Below are 12365 nucleotides of genomic sequence, written 5' to 3'. Positions count from 1 at the left end.
CTGGGCCCACTTCATGCGGGAGCTAAGCTTGAGCTTTTATTTATTTTTTCAAATTTTTAAAAAATTGTTGTAAACTTTGAATGAGTTAAAAATAATCCAGTTGTTATAATCAATAATAAATTAAAAAATAAATATTTCAAAATAAAATAATAAATAAAGAAAACACAATAAATAAAAGTTTAGAGATTTAATTTTTTAGTACTGAATTCTTTAATTCAAGCACTCTTTTAATTAATTAACACTTAAAAAAGAGTTTAGTATTATAATTTTAAATTTTTTGATTCATTATTGATGTATAAATTAGAAATTTAAGCTTACTTTTTTTATTTTTCATTATTTTTCAAATTTAAATTTATTATTCTAATTTATAAATTTATTTTTTCTAAATAAAGGGCTTGGGTCTGGCCCGAACTTTTTTTCTAAGCCATTGTCCAGGCCCTCATGTGGGAAGCTCGAGCTAAAGTCTGTGGGAATAGGGCCGGCCGACCCGAGCTTCTTTGCCATCCCTAATAGCAACAAGTTTAAGAAATTAACTTATAGGAGGATTAAAAAGAGAACAATTTGACTGTAAAATCTATGCATAACTTTGATAGGAGTCTGATTAGAATATAAATCGGACTCTAACTCTATAATCACTTGTGATGGCATGTATTAAATGGTTAATTGACCTTCCAATATTACCGATCACATGTCAATTAAGTATGGAAGAATAATACTGCATGCAATCTTGATTTGTTGGAAAGGTTAGCATTAGAATCATTTTGTTTTGTTTCACTTATGGGTTAATTTCGGCATATCCTCCTCAAAGAATTGAGAATCTTTAAATTGCCTCTCTTACTTTTGAAAACATTAAGTTAATCCATAATAATCATTATCTCTATGTTGTTTTTAATGGTTAAAAGGGTAAAATAATATTTGTACATTCTCCTAATAGTTAATTAATAGAGAAAGGTTAAACTGCTGTGTAGACTAAATTTCATGGGTCTAAATCTTTTTAAGTTTTTCAAACCACACATAAATATTTCAAGTATTAATAGTACGTACTCAAATACTTTAAAAAATTTTCATTTTGTACCTATGGATACCAAACCCTTGGCCGCAAGCGGCCATACTTCACTACATTTCTCACGCCATTACTGAAGAGTAACTTGATGTTTCCAAAAATAAAGAGGATAATTTAAAAATTGTCACTTCACAAGGGGGATACGCCGAAATTAACCTTTCATTTATTTGTAACATAGAAGTTTTGTATGATTAGGATATTCACATGTGACGAAATTCACACCACTTGTTGATGCCTAGTGAATTTCAAGTACTTAATAGGCCTTATTAGTAGGGTTGGGCATTTTAAATCAAATCTGAACGGTCTAATCCAACCCAACCATTTTAGTTTGGTTTAGATTGATTTTAAGAGGAATTCAATTTGGGTTGCGGTTTACAATTAGAGATGCCCAATGGGCTAAATGGCACGTGGCATAGCACGAGCATGGCATGTCACGTGTCCGTACAGGATGGCACGACATGAGCAAGTTTCGGTGGGGCATGCAGCACGGTACAACATGCACATGGGTTGGGCCGAGCTTAGAATTTTAGGCACACGAGCCCTAAATGCACGGCACGATTAGAGATGAGCTAAGCATGACATGATGAAAAAGCCTGTAATAAGCACGTTTTATTTTTAAAGAAAGTAAACTTAAAATTTTATGACTTTACAAATAACTTGAAATTGAATTTTTTAAATTCATTTAATTCTTAGGTTAAAAAAAACTATAATTGATTTATATTTATAATTTATTAAATAAATAATTGATATCATGATTTTAATGAACAAGATTATAAATATCATGATTTTATAAATATGCATTAATATTATTGTGAACTATAATCTATGACTTTATGTTAACCCTTAAGAAATTTTTTTTATTATTATTACTATTGTTGTTGTTGTTAAGAATTAAAAAAAATTCTAATACTATAACATCAAACTTAATAATTAATATTACATTCTCTTACTATTATTAGTTTATTATTATTGAATATGAACTTGAGTTTTGAATTTTCGATTTTATCAAATTTGAATCAAGGCATAAATCGAAAAAAAATTCCTTAGACTTAAAAAAAGTATGCCAACAGCTTGGCACACGCTCTTAAAAAATTAAAAGAAAAGAAAAAAACTTATTGAGCTTTTTTTCTTAGGCACAGCACGACACGTATAGGCATGACACGTGTGCTGGGTCAGGCTTAAGCAAAAAACAATTAGGCACGGCACGAAACACATAGTGGGCATGACACGAGACGGGCACGGCCATGCATGGGTCTTGCTTTGATGGGTCGGGCCAGCACGGTTAAGCCTATTGGCCATCTCTATTTACAATATCTCAATCCAAGCTTGTTCCATTCGGAGTCGGTTTAGCCAAATTCAAACCGATTGAATCCGACCAAACCAAAAATTATAAATAAAAGCTTGTAATTCGCTGACTTTGAGCTTGATACTTCTTTATTTTTTTTCTTTATTATTATTATTATTATTATTGAGATCAAGCACCATTACGACATTACCCACTGGCTTGCTATAACTTCTAGCGAGACAAATGAATCAACCACCATTACCTCATTTTGGTTATGAACTTTTAAAAGATTAGGCAGTCTTTTTTAATTTATTTTTTTATAATGCATACTTGTTTTAATTGATGCATCTAATTGAATTTTAACTTCTCTTCCTACTTAATTTATTTGTAAAATCAAATGAAAATTTGGATATATTGTTACAATATTATCTATCTTGGTTGCTTAATATTATATCCTACCTATGACAGATTTAAAATTATATGTTGCTTACTAGTTTTCTCTCCTTTTATTAAATGTAAATAAACTTGCTATGTTGATTTTGTTTTCTTTTAGTTTGTGAAAATGCGATGTGGGTTAGTTTTTTTTTTTTTTATGTATTGATATATTACAATCAGAACTCTATTGATATTTTTACAACTTGACATCAATCAAGACTCTTTTTTGTAATTCTAAGATGGCATAGCGTGAACAACAACCTTCACTTTAATATGGGAGGGAAATCTATTCTATCCTTAAAGCGGGGAGTCAAATAAATCCCTATCAAATGAGAGTTGAGTCTCAGCCATGCCAATGGTCCTAGTTCAAGATATGATAGTTTCTCTCTTTTGAATAGGTTTGAAAAGAAGCACGTAGGTTGATGACTACTGATTACTTTGTCCTTAGTAAGAAGCTATTTTGAAGCACCGAGATTTTGCCTTCGGTTGAGCGCGTTGTGTCCAAAGTCTGAACCCTCATATCAAAGAACTTCAGTTAGGGATATCTTTTAGCTTTTTTGGATGAGAAAAAAGAAATTGAAAAGCTATTTTATTGCAAATTAGCAAAGGATTAACATCAATTCTAACACTTGGACTTCGACTAATAATATGGGGTACATGGTGGTTGCTGCTGTTGGGTTGATGTAAATTAGGAGTTGCAAAAAAGGTTACTAGGTTTTTTTTTTCAAACAACAAATCATATAAGGGATGCAATTGAAAAAAATCATTGAAACTTGATTTTGCTAGATTTGGAGGATAAAGCGTTTGATAACCATTACACAATTAATAGTTGAGTGCTAATGATGTGGTAGTGAGTTATGTGAAGAAGAAGCTAATGAACTAGGATAAAAGTGGCTTGATTTTAGAGAGGGCAAATATTTTACATTTTTGATGGTGTGCACGTTGTTACCAGAGGATAAAGGGATGTTGGTGTTAGATGTGCCAACTTGGTGGAATTCTACCTACATGATGTTGTCTACTATACTGAGATTTCGAAAAGCATTTGACAGATTAGGCGAAGAAGAAAATGACGGGCCATTTGCAAACTTTTTCTCTGAAACTAAAAATAGGAATAAAAGGTAAGAGGGAAAGACCGCCAACATAAGTAGATTGAAAGAATACTGAAATTTTCACTTTGTTATTTGAAGACTTTCGATGATATGGTCATGTAATTTGTGCTTTATCGATAGTAACTTCTAGCTTCATTGACAGTAACTTCTAATTTGTATTTTCATCATCTCACTACCATCCTATCACAAATAGTTTTATTGTTGGTTAAAATCAGGCATAGAAAAATAAATTTTCTAGTTTATAGAATAAGCAAAAGTTAGGAACTTTTTCTTGATTATATATACATGCATAGGGTTGGAGAAATATCTTGATCTCTTGTTGAAGATTTGAACAAGGCGATTGCAATATTTTCCACCACCATTGTTGAGATTTGCATAATAAAGTTACTATCTTCTCTACTATCCTCAATTGTCTCCCTTACACGTGTGGGCATGTAAAAAGCCCTAATTACTGTGTAGGAGATGGAAACAGTAAAACTCTATTTTTTCTTCCAAAAATATCTATATATAAGAGTCATATTTCTATTCTAATTTCCTCTTCTTTATATAGACATTTTTTAGAATCAGGGTTTGACTAGGAATTGATTTAGCAGAAGTACTGAAGGACTAATGACCCATGGGCTTTTTGTCTCCAACTCAGAAGTCAAGGTCAGTCATCTCATGACACACTAAAACTATTAAGTTAAACCCAGACTATTCCACTAAAAGTCTAAAGGTGCACTCTAGTAACCCATGCAATTAAATAAAAACCTAATTAATTAAAACTCCTTTTAATTAATTTTAACTTTGGTCATAGACTAATAATAATCACTTAATTGACCTTCTATTTGACGCTTGTAATTAAAGGTAAGCAATGACAAATGTCATGTCTCTATAATTACATATGTACCCTTAAGTACTTGTTCTAATGATCACTTGTAATATATCTATATTTGTAAATTTATTTATAAATAAATATTATTATTCAATAAATAATTTATTGAATAAATTGTGGCCACAGATTTAAATGATCAAGCAACACAAATAACTTAGGTAAGCATCATTAGTTTAGATTCCATCTTGTAAGCATATGTTCCCATGATCCATGAAATTGCATCTTCAAGTATCGGGATTTTGACCATTTATATGGATCTCATTCCGTGATAACTCAAAAGACATAATATATGAATGCAATTTCATTTCCAACTCAACATTAAGGTTGATTAACCTTATTAAAGCTTATGTGAATTAAGATCAACAACATTTGTTAAACTATATCATAATTCACTATAATCTAGTTCAGTATGCATATCACATTTATATATTAACTACTCTACTTGAAATCTCCACTTCAATGATCAAAATAAAATCATTCACAATAAAAGTAGAGAAGTTGCAGTTTTACATAATGAAATGCACATTTTATTAATAGCGGTAAACAATCTTTTATTTATAAAGAACCTGTGATTTATATGTTCTAGTAGAAACATCATATGTCCAAGTTCGAATAAATAAGGTGGGTAATATATGCTCAAATAAATAATGAATAAATAAATTTTATGAATTTCAACAATTGTTATTTTATCACATGCTTTTTTGGACACAAAATAAAACTAAGTCTTAGCATTATTCACGTGAAAATGATGATGTTGTTGTTTTGAGGAGTGGGCATTGTAAAATGAGAGCAAAGTTTGATAAGTATTGGGATACTGTTGAAAATATTAAAAAAATTCATCATTATTGTTGTACTTTATCCGCAGTACAAGTTAGAGTATGTGAGCTCTTGTCTTGAAAATCTAAATGATGTTGTAGAGGTGGAGAAAGTGATGGCAAAGATTAAGGAGTCATTCGTTGAATTTTATGAGCATTACTGTAGTTTAGATTCAATGTCTAGTGATTTTACACATGCTGCACTTCCTAGTGATATCTAATTGTCAAGTGAGGTAGTAGTTAAAAAGTAAGTTGAAAGTGGATTTATTAACATGATGAAGACCCACTTTAAGAAGTTACGAGGAAATATGCTATTGATGATATGAAAAAAGAGATAGATCAATATTTGCTAGACCTCACTTGTGATGATGGTGACCCATTTTGAGTTTTGCATTGGAGGAAGTTAAGTTGCACTAAGTACTGAATTTTCTCAAATATTGCTAGTGATGTGTTTGCTATATGTATTTCCATTATAGTGTTTGAGTCAGCTTTTAACACTGGAGGATGGATGCTTGATTCTTTTTGGAGTTCATTAACTCGTAAGATAATTTAAGGCATTGATACGCACACAAAATTGGCTATGGTATAAGTTAGAATCATGTGGCGATAAAGAAGACGAGTGAAGAATTATTAGCTGAAACCTTTAAGGATATGACAATTTTTGAAGCATTAGAGAAATGTTAGTGTATTGATTTAATTTTTTCATTTATGAAGATGTATTTAAATTTGTAGAGTTATTTCTCGTACAATATTTGTTGTTATGTAGAAATGGAAACACCATAATGCCAGTGACGTGCATGAACTAGTGACGTGCATCAAAATTGAAGTGGAGCCTTCGGCTTTGAAGACATCAGATGACAAGAATAAATTATGGTTTTTAATTTTTTTACAAGTTATTGTGTTTTGTTGTGTAACGTTTTATTTGGATAACTTTAAATTTCTAAAACGATGATGTATAATTTTTTTTTTTGGATGATTTGAAATTATTATGTTTATATATATATATATATATATATATATATATATATATATATATATATATATATATATATATATATATATATATATATATATATATATATATATATGACGGACTAGTGTGTTAATTTTACATATTGATGATGTGTAGGGTTGGCAATAAACTCCGCATCCGCAAAGATCCGGATTCGGATGCAAGTGAATTCAGAAAACTAGATATCTCGATCTGTATTATTTTATAATTAAATTATTTATTTAATTAAATTTCAATTGAAAAATATATAAATTAAATTATTTATTGAAATGTATAAGCATAATTAGCTCTATAATCTTCATTAACTATGAAAAATATGTTAAAAAACTAATAACAACAACAACAATAATAATAATAATTAGAGAATATTGTAATAAATCGGTTTACCTTAGATTTTTTTTATGTTGATTTATATTGTGAATTTATTCTTTGTGAATTTATGGTGTTGTTATATGTTATTTATGTTGAATTAATGTTAAATTGTTGATTGTTAAATTATAATTGAATTTTATTTAATATTATTATGTAAATTATTAAATTTAAAATTATATTTAAATTTATTATTGTGCGGATCGGAATATCTGGAATATTATTGCAAAATTTGCAAACTCGCATGAAAACCCAAAGTTTTTAAGTATTGGGCTACTTTGGATGATGACCAACAAATGAGATTTGGTCATGATTTAGAAGAAAAATCAATCGCCAATGGTTCCAGCTGAAGATATGATAGTTTCTCTCTTTTGAATGGATTTGAAAAGAAGCATGTAGGTTGATGACTGTTGATTACTTTGTCCTTAGTAAGAAGCCATTTCGAAGCACCAAAATTTTTCCTTCGGTCAAGCACATTGTGTTCGAAGTCTGAACCCTCATCTCAAAGAACTCTGGTTAGGGATATCTTTTAGCTTTTCTTGGATGAGAAAAAAGAAATTGAAAAGCTATTTTGTTGCAAATTAGCAGAGGATTAGGATCAATGCTAACACATGCAGTTTGACTAATTATATGAGGTACATGGTGGTTGTTACCCGTTGGGTTGATGTTAATTAGGAGTTGCAAAAAAAGATACTAGTTTTTTTTTTTTAAATAACAAATCATATAAATGATGCAATTGAAAAAATCATTGAAACTTGATTTTGCTATATTTGAAGGATAGGGCATTTGATAACCATTACACAATTGATAGTTCGGGTGCCAATGATGTGGTAGTGAGTTATGTGAAGGAGAAGCTAATGAACTGGGATAAAAGTGGCTTGATTTTAGAGGGCAAGTATTTTACATTTGCGATGGTGTGCACATTGTTAACTTGATTATGAATGAAGGCTTGAAAGAGATTCAAAAATCTATTAATGCCCTTAGAAATGTAGTGAAGTATGTATCTTCTCCATTAAAGTTGACAAAGTTTAAATTTTGTGTAGAGCTTGAGAAAATTGAGGATAAAGAGATGTTGGTATTAAATCTGCCAACTTGGTGGAATTCCACCTACATGATGTTGTCTACTATATTGAAAATTTCAAAAAGCATTTGACAGACCATGAGAAGAAGAAAATGATGGACCATTTGCAAACTTTTTCTCTGAAACTAAAAATACGAATAAGAGGTAAGAGGGGCTGACCACCAATATAAGTAGATTGAAAGAATGTTGAAATTTTCACATGTTATTTGAAGACTAATTAGCCTTAAAAATTGTATGTTTATTAAGGAGTAAAAATGTTATTTTGTGTTTATAATATAATTTACATTTATAATTATGTAACATATTATGAATTTCTAATTATTTTTTTAAGTATTTGATTTTGTGTATTTTTGTGTGTTTTTAGGTAAACATAATAATTTCACGCAATTTGGGGCTCCAAACAAATGTACGGATGTAAAATTTGGATTCTGAAAGTCTGAAAAATTAGGTCATTGTCGAGGAGGATTCACGACTTTTGTTATAAAATTATAAGTTTTTACAACAGTGAATGTGGTAATTGTGAAATTATAAGTTTTTATCTTGTTAGATATGGTAATTGTTAGTGAAATGTATTGGATGTGTTTAAGTGGATTAAGTTAGGTTTGTGTTTTGTTAGTGGGACAAACGTAAGAATAAGATATAATTAGTTTTATTTATTTGTGTGGTGTGGATTTATCTTGTATTAGTATAAATAGAGATGAGGAGCACACCTCTCCACACCTTTTCTTTTCTTCTTTTCCTTCAAATTTTTCTTCTCATCTATTTTTGTAATATATTTTCAAATTTTAAATGTTTTTAATTATGTTTTTTAATTTTAATAATTCATTTTATTTCAATTATATTTAGCTAAACACTAATAGTTAGGGAAAATGAAACTCTTAGTAAAAAAATATGATTTAATCATATTCTAGTTTTAATTATACAAATTAAATTATTTTCTATTTAATTTTATCCATATTTTATATTTTGAAATTTGATTTATTGTAGATAAACATGAGATTTTGGCACAATAAATTCTTAATAGCTTAGTATAAAGTATGGTAAAATGATATTTTGACTTATTGTAGACAAGTTAAGTTTTGGTAGATTAAGTACTTAATCCATAATAAAATTAATGGGAAAATAATTGTAATTTATACAATTAGTCTTTTGGGCAATAAAATAAAAATAAAAAGAATTTATTAAATTGTATTTATTACTATGAGTTGATACATAACCCTAACTAATTCAATTTCATAGTTTTTCTCAAATTAAATTACATATATTTAAATTTTATTTTCATTTTTTTAGATAAATTTAAATAAACAAATTAAATCATTTATCTGTGTATTGATCTCAGACTCACCAAGATATAGTATAATTATGCACTCTTATACTTGGGAGTAAAATTAAACACTTTTATGTCGTGTCAAAGACTTTCGATGATATGGCCGTGTAATTAGTGCTTTATCGATAGTAACTTTTAGCTTCATTGACAGTAACTTCTAACTTGTATTTTCATCATCTCACTACCATCCTATCACAACTAGTTTTATTTGTTGGTTAAAATCAGGTCTAGAAAATATTTTCTAGCTTATAGAATTAGCAGAAGCTAGGGACTTGTCTTGATTATATATACATGCATAGGGTTAAAAAAATATCTTGATTCTTTATTAATGATTTGAACAAGGCAATTGCAATCTTCTCCACCACCATTGTCAGGATTTGCAAGATAAAGTTACAATCTTTTCTACTATCTTCTATCCTCAATTGTCTCTCTTACACGTGTGGGTGTGAAAAAAACCCTAATTACCGTGCAGGAGATGGAAACCATAAAACTCTTTTTTTTTAAAAAAAAATCTATATATAAGGGTCATATTTCTGTTCTAATTTCCTCTTCTTTATATAGACAATTATTATAATAAGGATTTGACTAGGAATTGGTTTAGCAGAGGGACTAAAGACCCATGGGCTTTCTATTTCCAACTCAAAAGTCAAGGCCAATCATCTTAGGACATAGTAAAACTATTAAGTTAATCCGAGACTATTCAACCAAAAATCTAAATTTGCACTCTAATAACCCATGAAACTAAATAAAAACATAATTAATTAAAACTCCTTTTAATTAATTTTAACTTTGGTCATAGACCAATAATAATCACTTAATTTACCTTCTATCTGATGCTTGTAATTAAAGCCAAGTCATGACAAATGTCGTGCCTCTATAATTACATATTTACCCTTAAGTATTTGTTCTAGTGATCACTTTTAATATATCTATATTTGTAAATTTATTTATAAATAAATATTATTATTCATTAAATAATTTATTAAATAAATTGTAGCCACATATTTAAATGATCGAGCACCACAAACAACTTAGGTAAGCATCATTAGTTTAGATTCCATCTTGTAAGCATGTGTTCCCACGATCCATGAAATTAGATCTTCAAGTATCGAGGTTTTGACCATTTATATGGATCTCACTCCGTGATAACTCAAAAGACATAATACATGAATGCAATTTCATTACCCACTCAACATTAAGGTCGATTAACCTTATGAAAGCTTATGTGAATTAAGATCAACAACATTTGTTAAACTATATCATAATTTACTATAATCCAATTTGAAATACAAGTATGCAACCCAAGAGGGGGGGTGAATTGAAATTCTAAAAATTATTCAATTTATAAAGAAAAACTTAATGCAAATATAATCCAAATTCAAAGCAATAACAATTAAGTTTATCACAATATAAAAAGATAAGGGAAGAGGGATTCAAACACATAGATTTTTACGTGGTTCGGCCAACCTCGTCTATGTCCACGCCTCCAAGCTTTCCGGGCTTGAGGATTCCACTAAGCAAGCCTCTAAGGCTTCAAATGCTTACACTTGACTTCCAAGGTGTCAATAAACCTTTACAACAAGAGATTATCCCTAATCTCTTAACCCGAGTGTATCCCAACACTTACAATCACTCAAAATAAAAGATTACAAATTGATTTGCCTCTCACAATATATAGGATTACACAATGATGCTTAATATGTGAATAGATGAAGCAAGAATGTGTTCTAAGCTCTATGAAGATTGTATTCTCGGATATTAGCTTAACGGTCGTGTTATGATCAATCTTCTTTGAATTTGAATGAGCTTATTTATATTTGGAGCTGAAAAACTAGCCGTTACAAACTGTTTGCCCGAAAACGGTTCGCCATTAACTATTAACGGTTAACCGTTTAGGCTGATCAAAAGTAACCGCTAGGCCAAATTTCAAATAAACGGTTTGCCATTTAGGATTAACCTTTCGCCGTTAATTCTCAGGGACCTGCAAGATGAACATCAGTTATCCGTTTACACTAAAAAGTTAAGGATTTGCATGAAGTGACTTCTCTGGATGTTATCGGTTAACCGTTTGTAATAAACGGATCGCCGTTGGTTTCTAGTAACCTGCAAAACAATTCAGTCTTAATATCCGTTTATATTAAACGGTTAAGGATTTGCATGAAGTGACTTCTCTGGATGTTATCGATTAACTGTTTGAATATAAACGGTTCACCGTTAAGTTCCAGTAGCCTTCCCATCTTTTGTGTTTTCCATTTTTCATAAACGGTTAGAGCTTTAGGCAATATGTTGCTCTTTGGTATTAATCGGTTAATTGTTTAAAGGAAAACGGTTTACCGTTTATGTCCAGAATTACATTTTAAACCAAATTCTGCAGAGAATCTTTTTCTAATTTGAAAGTCCATCTTTTATGAAAAAATGAATGGAATGATTATTAAGGGTTTTGTTTATTAAGGAATAGCTCCAACATTTTTATGAAAGAACCATTTAAAGTTTGTTATCATCAAAATCAATATTATTAACATATTCATGTTAACACAATTCAATATGCATATCACATTTACATGTTAACTACTCTACTTGAAATCTCCACTTTAGTGATTAAAAAAAAATCATTCACAATAAAAAGTATAGAAGTTGCAGTCTTATATAATGGAATGCCCATTTTATCTATAGCAGTAAACAATCTTTTATTTATAAAAAACTTGTGATTTATATGTTCTAGTATTAACATCATATGTCCAAGTTAGAGTAAATAAGGGTTAGTAACATATGCTTAAATAAATAATGAATAAATAAATTTTATGAATTTCAACAATTGTTATTTTATCACATGCTTTTAGGGTACAAAATAACAATGAGTTTAACATTATTCACTAGAAAATTATGATGTTGTTTTGAGGAGTGTGGCACGTAAAATGAGAGCAAAGTTTGATAAGTATTGGGATATCTGTTGAAAACATTAAAAAAATTTGTCATGATTGTTGTACTTGATCTG

Source organism: Citrus sinensis, chromosome 7 (genome assembly GCF_022201045.2).
Source record: "Citrus sinensis cultivar Valencia sweet orange chromosome 7, DVS_A1.0, whole genome shotgun sequence".
NCBI lineage: Eukaryota > Viridiplantae > Streptophyta > Magnoliopsida > Sapindales > Rutaceae > Citrus > Citrus sinensis.
This window is presented reverse-complemented; position numbering follows the sequence as displayed.